The sequence below is a fragment of the Nicotiana sylvestris genome, chromosome 5 (genome assembly GCF_000393655.2).
Source record: "Nicotiana sylvestris chromosome 5, ASM39365v2, whole genome shotgun sequence".
Classification (NCBI taxonomy): domain Eukaryota; kingdom Viridiplantae; phylum Streptophyta; class Magnoliopsida; order Solanales; family Solanaceae; genus Nicotiana; species Nicotiana sylvestris.
In genome coordinates, this window is record NC_091061.1 from 142,726,991 (window position 1) to 142,741,041 (window position 14,051).

Sequence of the window (14,051 nt, forward strand, 5' to 3'; positions counted from 1 at the left end):
ACATACTTGATGTTTTTGATTTACAATATCTTGAATTATTTCTGCCCAAGAGTGTCAAGAATTTAAAGTTACAGCCAACAACGGAACACTTCTCTATCCACTGGATAGATAAGCTCAGAGGTGTCCCTTGGTCCAAATTGCAAAGCTTATCTCTTGTCTTAGACGTTATGTCAGATAACCTTTTAATCACAGTTGTGAATTTCCTTCCACTTATGGTAGAGCCGAATTGAAGAAGGACCTCCCACTGGTCAAGTTGGCCGAGTTTTGTTCTCTGCTTTGTACTTAGTTTGTCTAAAATACAACTTCACTGTGATGCACGTTATACTTATTTTAGCCTTATTTGCAGCCTGAATTGTAATGTTCCGATTATCTTGCTTTATCATTCTTTGTTGTATAAACCCTTTAAATTGCAATGGATATCATCCTGTTAAAAAGGATCTCTTCTCAACTTTCAAGAGAAATGCGTTAGCTTATTTGCAGTCTGTCATATTCAAACATTATCTTTGATCGCAATGGGTTCCTTTTGTCATCACCACAAAAGAATTGGATTGATTAACAAGATTAAAAGAGTGTTATTTTGCACTTCAAGTGAACTTGTAAGATTTGAAGAACTCATACTCCATAAGATAGGGCAACTTTTTAATAACGTTTTGTATAAATCAAACTGAAATTCATTTCAACAGGAAAAAAAATGCATATTTGAAAGTAATTTTGAGGGTAGGAAAGACTAACATTCACCAAGAAAGTAGGATGAAGATTAACTTGGTATTAAAAGGGTTGGGTTACGGGAAAGGAAGAACACATGCCCAGAATCTCAAATTAAATTAGTACTTGCAGAACACTACTACTACCGGACAACAATAGGCCCAAACATACTGAGTAAAACTTCTGAAGCCAAAATCCTCTTATCACTTTCACGCACCTATATAATGGTGCCACAAGAATCAAGGTTATATATATGGGCAACTACGACTACAGAGAGACAAAAGAAAAGCAAACTTCTCGGTACTTTGATTCCTATAGGATCCCTAAACTCAGCAAAACATGTAGCTACTGCTACAAAGGAGATTCAATAAGAGCAAAAAGGTAATCTTGGTAATATTTAAATTTTCAAATAAAAGCAGTTCGCCCACTCCTCCTGCTATGTCTGTCATATGCAGTGTTCAATTTGTCAACAAGCTCGTTCATTGTGCTGCAACCACCAAAGAAAATAAAAATATCTTAGATAGTGACGGAAAATATTTTATTAGAAATCTCCATACATAAATAAGCTAGCAATACTCTTATTTATAATAGTATGAACCAGATACATTAAATATGACTCACAGACTTTCAGTAAATCAGAGATGACCAAGGCAACTGCGTCACCTGCTTGCACTTAAAATGTGTGGTACTAATTTGTTGGAACTTCTTTACCTGCTTGCACTATTCCAGACTTATTGACCTATTTTAATACTAAATAAATTGCAGGTGACGTTTTACTAATAAACGATCTGCACATGATTGAAGAGCTCATTTGAGAGACGAAGTTGCCGACCGATCTCATCAATTTAGTAGTCTTCTCAAAATTCCTAAATTATGAACATAAAACTATCTGAAGAGAAGAAAAGCTCATAGGTGTATCTGTATCGCTCATTGCTTCATAGTTCTCCGTTATCCAGCAGCCCCAATTAACTATCTCTGATGAATTATTCCTTTTTTTTAATAACCATGATGGACAGGCCAGCTTATGCACATCTCAAGTTCTCAACTAATTCTACAAGTTACCTGCAAAGATCCGTTCCAATAGGCATTTTGAGTTGTCATGACATAGAATCATTATACTATGTTACATACTCTCAGTAAATCAAGGTTTTAGACATCACACTGGAAGTAAAGGTTTTATAAAGTCATGACACAATGAAAAAAGTCATCCAATCAGGTAAATTATGCAAGAAGAAATCAGTAAATGGCACCCCAAATTATTGTTTACTTTACCATTGAGGCAATCTTTTTAAAGACGAAATCAATTCGCATTTAGCATCGCCTCTTTAACTCCTAGGCTTATATACCGAAACAGCCTAAAAAAGAGTTTATCCTGAAGACTTTAAAAAGGTAACAAACCACAGCTTCAAGTGAACCAACTCCAAAACGTTTTAGTATAATAAAGTTAGCAGCAACATAATAAATATTTGCACTTTTAAATTATTCTGTCAACGCTGTTTTCAATTGGAGTAAAGGAATGAATTATACAGAATACAAATACTTTATTTTCTTTCTTTTCCTTTGAAAATACAGATGCTTTCCTTGGCAGCTAGCAAGAAATTAGATGTAGCGAAATTAAATCCTAGAAACCGATCAACAAAGGTGCTATGTTGTCGTTGAACAATTTTAAAGTCAATAAACATTAAGCATGTACTATTAAGAATGAGAATCTATGGAGTACAAGAAAACACCTTTTAAATATCAAACAAGCTTCAGTTTATACTGTGTTTTGCCTACTCTAGCTCATGTCTAAAATATTCAAACCATAGGCATGCTAAATGACCAACTTGTGTTTTAAAGGCTGGACTTGTCGTAGAAAGTAGCAACATCATTTTGCTTTCTTATTCTACTCTTCTTTTCTTGTATCATCTACTGGATCTAAAGGAGTACTGGTTAGTCACTCTTCATCCATTTCTAATAACCCATTCTTAGTAAAATGCTTAGCAATACCTTGTCTCGGGACAACTTTGGTTGAGTTCCTTGTTGCGGAAGCCAAATGTATATAGTGTGAATAAGTCACAACTACTATACCAAAATTATGACAGCCACCAAATAATAAATAAGACAATAAAGCAACAATAAAGGGAACACCAGAATTTACGAGGTTCGGCTAATTTTGCCTACTCCTCGGACACAACCAATATTTTATTTCACTCCAAAAATACAAGTGAAATAATACTAAAGAGAGAAGATACAAATGCCTTAAACAGATGAGAAGGCAAATGAGAGGTGTGTTTCAATCCTAAACATTAGGCCTTCTTTTATAGGGGAAAAATCCCCCCAAACTTAACTCCCAACCAATGTGGGACTTTGGCATTTTGCCAAACTTCAACAAATCTCCACCTTGGCAAAATTCCACATTTTCAATTCTCTCTCAATAACAAATTTTGGTTGTGTCTTCATCTTCAATCTTCAGTGTTCAACAATGTTGATCAAATCCAAACAATGTTGAAACTTGACCGCAGTCACCACCTTTGTCAGCATATCAGCAGGATTCTCTGTAGTATGAATTTTCTTCACCGTGACTCCACCTTCTTCTATGATTTCTCGTACGAAATGATACCGAACATCAATGTGCTTCGTCCTTGCATGATAAACTTGGTTCTTCGCTAATTGAATAGCACTTTGACTATCACAAAAAATTGTGATACCTTTTTGTTCAACACCAAGCTCCTTTAGCAATCCTTGAAGCCAAATTGCCTCTTTCACAGCATCTGTAATAGCCATGTACTCTGCCTCTGTTGTAGACAAAGCAACTGTTGACTGCAAAGTAGACTTCCAACTAACTGGTGCCTTTGCAAAAGTAAACACATAACCAGTAGTTGATCTTCGTTTGTCCATATCACCCGCAAAATCTGAGTCACAATATCCAACTACAGACTGATTGTCTTCCTGCTCAAAAACTAACCCGACATCTACAGTATTATGAATATACCGTAGAATCCACTTCACAGCTTGCCAATGCTCCTTCCCTGGATTGTGCATATATCTGCTAATAACTCCAACAGCTTGTGAAATGTCAGGCCTTGTGCAAACCATTACATTCATCTTTGCTGGGTCTGGATCTTGACTTGGATCTTCCCTTCTTTGTCCTCGTTTGATTTTGAGGACGACCCCTCACAAACAGTGCTTCTCCTTCTCCGCCCTTCTGTTTTTCTCGCTTTCTTTGTTCATAGCTGTACAAAGCTGAACAAACTTCTCTGAGAGAAATTTCGTCATTTCCATGGAGTAGAGTAGTTTCAAGGTGCTCGTACTCATCAGGAAGTGACGCCAACAACATTAAGGCCAAGTCACCATCATCATAAGTTGTATCCATATTTTGCAAATTTGTGACCAACTTATTGAAACTGGTGATATGTTCATTCATCGTGGTACCAGGAACATAGGTGAAGTGAAACAGTCTCTTCTTCATGTACAATTTATTTTGACTGTTTTTCTTCAAAAATTTATCCTCCAGTGCTTTCCATAATTTACTTGCAGAAGTTTCCTTTGTGTATGGATATTTCTGCTCTCTAGCAAGGTAGGATCGAATGGTACCGCAAGCAACACGGTTGATAATTCTCCAATCTTCTTCTCCAATAACATCTGGTTTCTTTTCTTCAATGGCCAGATCTAGCCCTTGTTGAAAAAGGACATCTAGAACCTCGCCTTGCCACATCCCAAAATGTCCGGACCCGTCAAAAATTTCTACCGCAAATTTCGCATTTGACACAATTCTTGTCATAAGCGAAGATGCCAATGATGACGTATTGTTGACACTTGATGTAGATTCTTCTTGTTTATTGTCCCCCATATTTGACACAAATATTATTTAATAGCTGACGACACAAATCAAGATTATTTCCTTTCTGATGTAGAAGATCAGACTAAGCTGCAACTACAGAGCATACTCAGACAGAACCTTGACTCAGTTACCAAGATAAATCTTTTCTGATGTGGAAGATCAGACTATGCTGCAACCACAGAGCATACTTAGACAGTACCTTGGCTCTGATACCAATTGTTGCGGAAGCCAAATGTATATAGTGTGAATAAGTCACAACTACTATACCAAAATTATGACAGCCACCAAATAATAAATAAGACAATAAAGCAACAATAAAGGGAACACCAGAATTTACGAGGTTCGGCTAATTTTGCCTACTCCTCGGACACAACCAATATTTTATTTCACTCCAAAAATACAAGTGAAATAATACTAAAGAGAGAAGATACAAATGCCTTAAACAGATGAGAAGGCAAATGAGAGGTGTGTTTCAATCCTAAACATTAGGCCTTCTTTTATAGGGGAAAAATCCCTTCCAAACTTAACTCCCAACCAATGTGGGACTTTGGCATTTTGCCAAACTTCAACATTCCTATGATTCATGGGTAATCAATTGACACAGCTCCTCAGCCAATCAAAGTTATTTCTTTGAAAAGACTAATCGCCTGAAAAGCCGGAAGAAAGGATTTGAAATTAATTTTTTATCAAGAATAAAGGAGTTGAAACCACTAAACCTGAATGTAGAATTCAGCATATTTACATTGGATATTGTAAACTAACTGAATCAAATGATTCTCATGAGGAGTCACATTCTTGCAGATTAGCCAAACAACTAAGAAGATATTGAAATAAGAAACGCAGAGTTAAAGAATGAAAAAGAATAAGTAATTTTCCTACCAAAGCTTGTCCGGCCAAGAAATTGAGCTATCAACCCCTGCAGTAGTCTTAGAATACAGAACATTTTTCAATTGAGAGAGATATGGTGTAAGTTTGATTTCGAGTAGCTTGTCTAAAGGGAGTTCAAAGAAGTCATACGAAGATCGAAGAATGAACTTACTATATACATTCCCTGCGGTTGGTTTGCCAATAAAGCACACTCCTCAAGAGTGTCATATATGCCTTTAATGTTGTCCTCTTTAATGTAACCAGGAAGCACTACTTCACAGAAAGTGACAAAAGAGAACAATGCAAGCAGTTAGGTAAATTTTGTAATAAAGATATCAATACTAAATAGGAAAGGACGTTGTTGGATAAGATAGATCCATGAATCTTGATTTTACCTTCCATATTACCAAGCATACAATTGAAGATCCTAACGAAAGTGTGTTGTAGCCTAGGCTAGATCCTAACTGTATAAAAACTTGATTTCCTCCAAAGATGGTCCATACTTTCCACAATGACATTCAAGCTTCTCATGGAAGATGTATACAGAGTCAAATGCCAGAAACCTTCATTCCAAATAACAAGTGTAGCATGTCAACCTCTTCTTTGCCACGGATCCATTGATAAAAAAATTGACCTCCTTGAGGGTAAGTACTCCAATCACCTTAGAAACCTACAGAACAACTGTCACACCTCCTTTTTCCGCCCCCGCGAGGGGTGAATGAGTTTTTCCAATTAAAGGACAATCGAAACGGGACTTGTTTATTTATTTCAGAGCCGCCACTTGGGAGATTTAGGGTGTCCCTCCCAAGTCACCAATTTAATCCCGAATCGAGGAAAAGAATGACTCTGTTTAACAGTCTGCGAACCAGAAATCCGGATAAGGAATTCTGTTAACCTGGGAGAAGGTGTTAGGCATTCCCGAGTTCCGTGGTTCTAGCACGGTCGCTCAACTGTTGCATTTAGCTATTATCTGATTTTTACATGAATAACCTATGTGCTGATTCTACTTTTTATTGCTTTTACATATACATATTTATTCGAGAGAGTGAACGCCGTTTAAAGTATGTTTTCGGATTGCGCCGCATCAAATGAACCCGCAATCTTAGGCACACTCTATTCAACGTCTTAGGATTTGGATTCGGGCCGCATAAAATGCCCACCCATATTTAGGAATGTAATTTACTAAAGCCGCGCCTAAAGATTCTAGCGCATTATTATCTTTTGGGAGGGTCGTGAAATTCGCTAAACGGCCCTTCCCGACTTCTAAAAAAATTTCTTAAACCTTTACTGAGGGTCCTGCAATTTTTTTTTTATTATTATTTTTTTGTTTTTATTTGACGAAGCTCGTCTCATTTATTTATTTATTTATTTTTTAAAAGGAAAGTAACTACATTTCTATTTTTATTTGTCTCTAAATAAAGAAAAATCCTGGTTAATTACATGCTAAAAAAACCGTAACTTATTTAATTAATAGATTACAACAGATGCTAACGAAAATTATACTTGAACTTGTAAAAATGGAAAATTGTTTCGCGCCTTATTCCATAAGCTAATATTACTAAAAATGGAATTATGTATATAAAATAACGTACAAGATTGACTAACGTTACTACGATTAGCCATTTTTAACTGTGGTGAGGTTAACTAAATGATCAAAGCTATAGACTAATTCATTAACCCTAATGGATTCGCAATTTAACTATACTTTATTGAAACTACTCTACATTAGTGTAAGTATACTTAATTATTAATACATAAAATTATCGACTACGACCTTTATTTATTTATTTACTTTTATTATTATTATTGGAGCTATAATGTTGACACTACCCAACCACCTTACATTTACATTTTTATCAAGTCCACAATCTATCTATGTGAGATTATTTGTAACATGAATTAATGCCAATACTGATGAGAGTATAATCACTTAAGAGGACTAATGAAAATTAGTTTTAACCGTCTAAACGAAATACTAATCGGGTTTTGACTAAGTACTCTATCTCGTTTATGGACTACTTAAATATATGCATGGAAACAAACAACTAACTAGAGATATGCTACTTATCATGATTTACCCCATTAATCTAACAAAATTGAAATGTTCATGTTATATCAGCGCATGACCATTTATACGATTCCTTCTCTTTTCAGTCCAATTATACATTAAAAAAAAAATTAAAACAGTTCACAAAGAAAAAAAACTAAATAGACTAGATTGTCTACTATCTACTTTATTGAAGCGGTTGGATTTTATTGCTGCATTTCAACTTCAAAGCTTTATCACTACAAGATTCGAATGTGTACCTGGAATTCGAATTACACATAGAGAAAAGAGGTCAGGAGCAACAATGTACAGCAGTAGCACAGCAACAGAATCCCACAGCAAATAACAGCAACAAAAACCAACAATAACCAGTGTAACAATGGTCAGAACCAAACTGAAAACCCCCGGAAAGCCTGACTGAAAATCAGTAGCACTAAACGCAATCCACAGAGGCAGTAACAAAGTTCTGATTTCAGTATGTAAAGAAAAGGACCTCACTTTCAGTTTTTAACTCTCAAAGACTGATTTTTAGTTCTGAAAAATTAGCCTATTTCTCCCTTTTAAGTTCTGAAAATTTTTCTTCTCTAAATTTCCAGTCCTCTTCTCGATCAACTCCTCCTATTTATAGGCTAGAACTAAACATTATTTATTCAAAGTTTTTTCACTTTCAGCCTGTATATTCCTTCTCATGTGCATCTATACACTTTTATCATTAATCCCATGCTTATTTTCTGATTTTCCACCCTTAAAGATACCAGACAGGGTGTATTCTGCACTACTAATTCCCTTTTCATTAAATAATTCATTAATTTAATTATACACTGAATATTCAACTGGCAGACTACTAACACTAAACATTTTAAATCTTTTAAACACCCAAAAATACCCCTGAAAATCTCCTATTATTATTGCCTTGTCCTCACTCTTAGCAATCTGTATTTAAACCTCTCTGATTTACAACTACACCAAATCACTACACAGCTACAACCAATCCTTAAGTCAAATTCACACAAATGATTCAAGCATCAAAATAGACCTACGAAGTGATTCATGTTGTATTCGTCCAAACAAAGCAGTCATAAACTAACTATTCGACGAAGTTGTTCAAATCGAATGTAGTTTATAACGCACACTCAAACAAACAGAAGAAAGACCTTGACCAAATAAAAAGGTCTTGAAGAAGAATGAGAACTAATGAACAAGACAAGATTACAAAATAACACTTTAAACAAAGAATAAATAATCCAAAAAAATAGAATGAACAAAACAAGATTATGAACAACACTTAAAACCAAAAACCATAACAGAAAATAAATCAAAATGAACTAAATAATCTTGAAAGAAAAATCTGAAACTTGAACGAACCCAAGTTGAACTCGGAGTTGAACTATTGGAGGTCGAACGACTGTTTTGTGGACGTTGAAAAAGGACGAAGCAGAAGTTGGACGTTTGGACTGTGGCGGATTAGCATGGAGGGACGAGGGTATCGTGAGGCGTCGAGGAACAGCAGCTGGACTCGCTGCTGCCATGGTCAACGGGGAGCAGCAGCGGCAGTGGTCGCTGGTCGACGTGAAGCAATGGGGTGGCTGGTGGGTGTTGGGCAGTGGGGTTTGGTCGACGTGAAGCAGTGGGGTGGCTGGTGGGTGTTGGGTAGTGGGGTTTGGTCGACGTGAAGCAGACGATGGGGGTAGTGGGGTTTGGTCGACGTGAAGCAGGCGACGGGGGTAGTGGGGTTTGGTCGAGCAGCTGGAGGTGGTCGACGGGGGGCGGCGATGGATAAAACTGGTTGTTTGGACTGGTTATGGCTATGGAGGACGAAGCAGTAGTCGTTGGGTGAGGATGGAGGAACCTCGGGCTAGGCTTTTCATTTTTTTTTCGTTTTTCTTCCGTTCAAAATGAAGAAGAAGGTGAACAGTGCCTTCTTCAATTTTTTCAGAAATTTTTTTCCCCCACGTTCCTTTCCAATTTTTCTCCTTTAAAATCCACCCTCCCTCGTGTGTTTTGTCTTTGTTCAAAGAACATGGACCTCACGTGTGTAGGGGTCCAAGACTTGTGTCCCCCATGCGTGGTGGGGTTCCCCGTGTGTGGTGTTCCGTCCGTGTCCCCCACGCGTGTCCCCCATGTGTGGTGGGCTCGGATTATTACGGGCTAAGTCCGAAAATTAGGCCTAAAAACGGGTAGTTTGAACCCAAATATTATTCTTTGTCCAGACCCGAGAATAGAACACGATGTTATTCAATTAATCCTATGCAAGCAAAATAACTACCAAAATAAGACTAACATTTAAAACAAAACTATTTTTAAAATAGCTACAAAGCATAAATAAAACTATTTTTGTCATTTTCGTTTTTATATAAAGATAAAATATAAAGTACTATTTTTTTGTATTTTTCAAGATTAAAATGGCTACAAAACGTTAATAACTCTTTTTTTTTGTAATTTTCGGAATTATACAACGATAAAAATATAAAGTACTATTTCTATATTTTTTAAGTTTAAAATGACTACAAAACATTAATAAAACTACATTTTTTTATAATTTTCGAAATTATATAAAGTACAAAAATATGGTACTATTTTTTTTGTATTTTTTCAAGTTTATGAGAAATACATAAGCTAAAATTTACATATATATTTTTTGTAATTTTTCTTCTGCGAAGAAATAAAGTAAAATAGTCAAAATAGCTATATTAGACTCAATTCAAATATTAACGTTTTGTAGCCCTCTTTTTTTTTTTTTTGATAAAACTAAAATTCTAAATTGAGCTACAAACTAAATTAACTCCAAAAATACTAATTAAACTCTTAAAAACAATTATCATACACAATTAAACACCAACTAAAATAAAATTGCATAATTTGACATTAAATGCTAAAAATGCAAAATATTCCTATTTTTTGTGACTTTCATTTTTGCAAAACAAACTTAATTAAATACTAAATGAAAATGTGATATATTTTATATTTTTATTAATTAAAACAAATAAACATGCACTCATAAAAATACAAATAATTATACAAACATACCACAAAAATAACAAAAATTGCACACAAAGGAAAATTGTTTTATTTTGAATTTTTGGGAGTAATTATTTCATAGGGCAAAAATCACGTGTTTACAGCTGCCCCTCTTTGCCCGAAAACACGAAGGGTTTTCGTGCAAAGATAAAGTGAGCGATTTTTTTGCCCATCTGAGTACTCCGCGTGAAGCATTTTTTGAAAGATTTGACCGAACCTTTGCTTCGAAGGTTTCCTACATATCCTGGGCTAAACAGGAATCAAGTCAATGTAGTTCGGGAAGTCTTGGTAGCTGGGACTACCGGGGAACTATGGTTCTGCTGTTACTACTGTTGTATATTGTTACCACTGCCTTACTGATCTCCTTATTATACCGTATCCAAAAGAAAACAAGAAAATCAGAAGCTAGGCTAGCCTATGGATCACAAGATCTTATCTATTTTCAACTTGTCTTTGCTGCCTTGCTTTCTTGTCGGATTGTGTTTCTTCCAGCGCTTCTTTCTTCCGGAAACTTGGGGATGGCACTGGCCTTTTGCTTTTCTGAATCCCAGTTCTCACTATCTTGTTCGGCCGCTGGGATATGGCTTTCTCCCCTAAACATTCAAAGGTTTCTCTGGGGATACGACTTTTCTTCATCAGATTTGTTATGCTGGGATCAATTGAGGTTCAAAGGCCGCTTTTTTTTTAGATTTGTCTTATTTTCCATTTGACTCATGCGCTTGAATTTGTGCTAGACTTCTCGTTGCAACCTTCTGTCTTCTTTCTGATTTCTGAATTTGGACTTATGCTAGGACCTTCTGTTGCAACCTTCTGCTTCCCCGTGTTGGGGATTTTTATTGTTTCCTGCTGGGGATTCCTGTTGTAACCTTCTGCCTTTCGGAGGGGTTACTGATTTCAAAACCTGAAGTATAAGACTAAAAAGTATTCCTCTCGTTATACAGGTGGGTGTCACACCTCCTTTTTCCGATCCCGCGAAGGGCGTAGGAGTTTTTTTCCAATTAAAGGACAATCGAAACGGGATTTATTTATTTATTTCAGAGTCGCCACTTGGGAGATTTAGGGTGTCCCAAGTCACCAATTTTAATCCCGGATCGAGGAAAAGAATGACTCCATATTACAGTCTGCGTACCAGAAATCCGGATAAGGAATTCTGTTAACCCGGGAGAAGGTGTTAGGCATTCCCGAGTTCCGTGGTTTTAGCACGGTCGCTCAATTGTCATATTTGGCTTATTTATCTGATTTTAATACAATTATGAACCGATGTGCCAATTTTAACTTTTTACCACTTTATTATTATTATTATTATTTTTTAAAAAAATTGTGAACATCGTTTAAAACATGTCTTTGGATTACGTCACATGAAATGCACCCGCAATCCGGAACACATTTTTATTCAATGTTTTAGGATTTAGATTTGGGTCGCATGAAATGCGCATCCGAGTTTAAGAAGGTAAAATTAATTAAATCGCGCCTAAAGAGTCTAGCGCGTCATTATCTTTGAGGAAGGAAGTGAAATTCACTAAACAATCCATCCCAAATTCTAAGTAATTTTTTTAAAAAATAATTAAATAAATAAATGAGATTGGATAATCCTGTAAATTTGTATTATTTACATCTATTTATTTTTAGCGAAATCCTTCCTTATTTTAAGAATATCCTTTAATGACTACCTTTTTATTATTACTAAGTTTATCTATAAATATAAAATCAATATCTACATTCTTGAAAATAACATATTAAATAGAAGAGAAAAACAAATATTAACAGAAAGTAATAAAAATTATAATCATAAATACAACATGGAATGGTCAAAAAATAAAATAAAAAAAACAAAAAAAAACTAATTATCCCATAGTTGGATTAAAATTCAAATTGTTAGTAAGACTTAAGCTTATTGAAGCTAATTATTTACAAATACTGAAAATTGAAAGAAAAAAAAACTTGATTACTAAACCATATTTCTAAAAAATTAAACAATTTAACCTTAACTAACTTTGTTTTAATTCACATCATGTCCTAATACTTGTTCGCAAACTAATTCATGTTTTAACTGAAATTGACTACATGATTCCGATTAACTTATCGTTGACGAAAAACCTTATGAATAAGGAATTTAGTTAATTTTTGCCAAACTGATTCAATAACGCCATTTTTTACGTTATTTCTTCTATTTTTTGTTATTAAACAGTTTTAATTAATAACCGGGCTTAAATATATTTCCTAATAATCTGGTTAAGGCATTATTTAATATGTCGCTATAATATGCCTAATTATGCCAAATGACAGTGATTTACAGAATAATAATACATGAATGACCTAAATACAATACAAAAAAAAATTAAACTAACTTAAAAATTTAACACTCCATTCTTCATTTCAGCTTACAAAATGCCAAAATTACAGTTGTGTACCTGATATTGTCAATACAAGAAGCAGCAACGTAATACGTAACACAGCAACAACAACAATAACCAGCAATAACCAGTCAACGAAAATCCCAGTGACAGATTTGAAAAATTCAAAATAAAATCCAGGAATGCCGAAAATAACGGACAGAAACCAAGGGAAATTTTCAGATTTTTGAAAGGCTAGTTAATCTTCAACCCTTAATTTCTACACCTGTATACCAGAATATTTATCAGGTGTGTACTACTTTCTCTTCTAATTTTCAACTTTTTTTTATTTTCTTTGTAGGTTTTTTTTCTTTTCTTGAGAGTTTCAATGCTTTTTCGGAATAAATGTTCAGCTCTTTTTTTTCTCTAATCTCTCTTTTTTTTCTGTCTGTCTCCCCTCTATCTGATTTCAAGACTTCTCTTTTATAACCCATCCCATAAACCTTTCAATTAATTAAAATCCATACTTTTTCTCTACCCAACCCATTATCTTTCCACTCATCCCCATTACATTAAATAAACATATCACACCACCCCATTTCATTTTGTCCCCCATGCTTCATTTAAAATAATGCAAGATTCCCCTTTAAATTAAATCTTGTCCCCCCTTTATATTAAATAATCATATCACAACCCACCCCATTTCATTTTGTCCCCCATGCTTCAAATAAACAATTACAAAATGTACAATTCCTAAACTACCCCTTCCGACCTTACTGAAATTACCAAACTACCCCTGAACGTATTACAAATTTACCAAACTACCCATCAGCTATAACACATCAATTAATCAAACTTAACCAAAATATAGACAATATGATCAATTTCTAACAATGTTCAAACAACAATATGAACACGGATGAACATCATAACAACAATATCACATGAACATGATTTTAACAACATTTCAACAACAAATCACATGAACACAAATTGAACAACCAAGAACAACTAAAATTTGATTGAACAATATTTTTGGCAACAACAAACCTATTTTTCGGATTTAAACAACAACAACAATCAAACAAGTATATTTAGATTCCTAAATTCAATAATATTGAACTTAAAATCAACTCTAACAACATTACAACAAACAATTCTTATATTAAACTTTAAACAAGATTATGAGAACAATTCAAGAAATAATCATAAATGGTAAACAAGAAATCAAACTATACAAAATTCGGATTCAAGATCA

General features: G+C 34.7%; 2 long non-coding RNA genes across 2 annotated transcripts in view; both read right to left on the reverse strand.

Moving 5' to 3' along the window:
- Window positions 1–1,269: 1,269 nt before the first annotated feature.
- On the reverse strand, window positions 1,270–2,926 carry LOC138891126 (uncharacterized). Its single transcript, XR_011407439.1, has 2 exons — window positions 2,695–2,926; window positions 1,270–1,767 (listed from the first exon to the last, which is right to left on the reverse strand). It is a non-coding gene; the product is annotated as an uncharacterized lncRNA (long non-coding RNA).
- A 3,025-nt stretch (window positions 2,927–5,951) lies between these two features.
- LOC104249738 (uncharacterized) overlaps window positions 5,952–14,051 on the reverse strand; it is a 41,680-nt gene continuing 33,580 nt past the window's right edge. Inside the window, exon 4 of the long non-coding RNA XR_011407695.1 lies at window positions 5,952–6,065. This is a non-coding gene — a long non-coding RNA (uncharacterized lncRNA). The remainder of the gene's footprint in view (window positions 6,066–14,051) is intronic.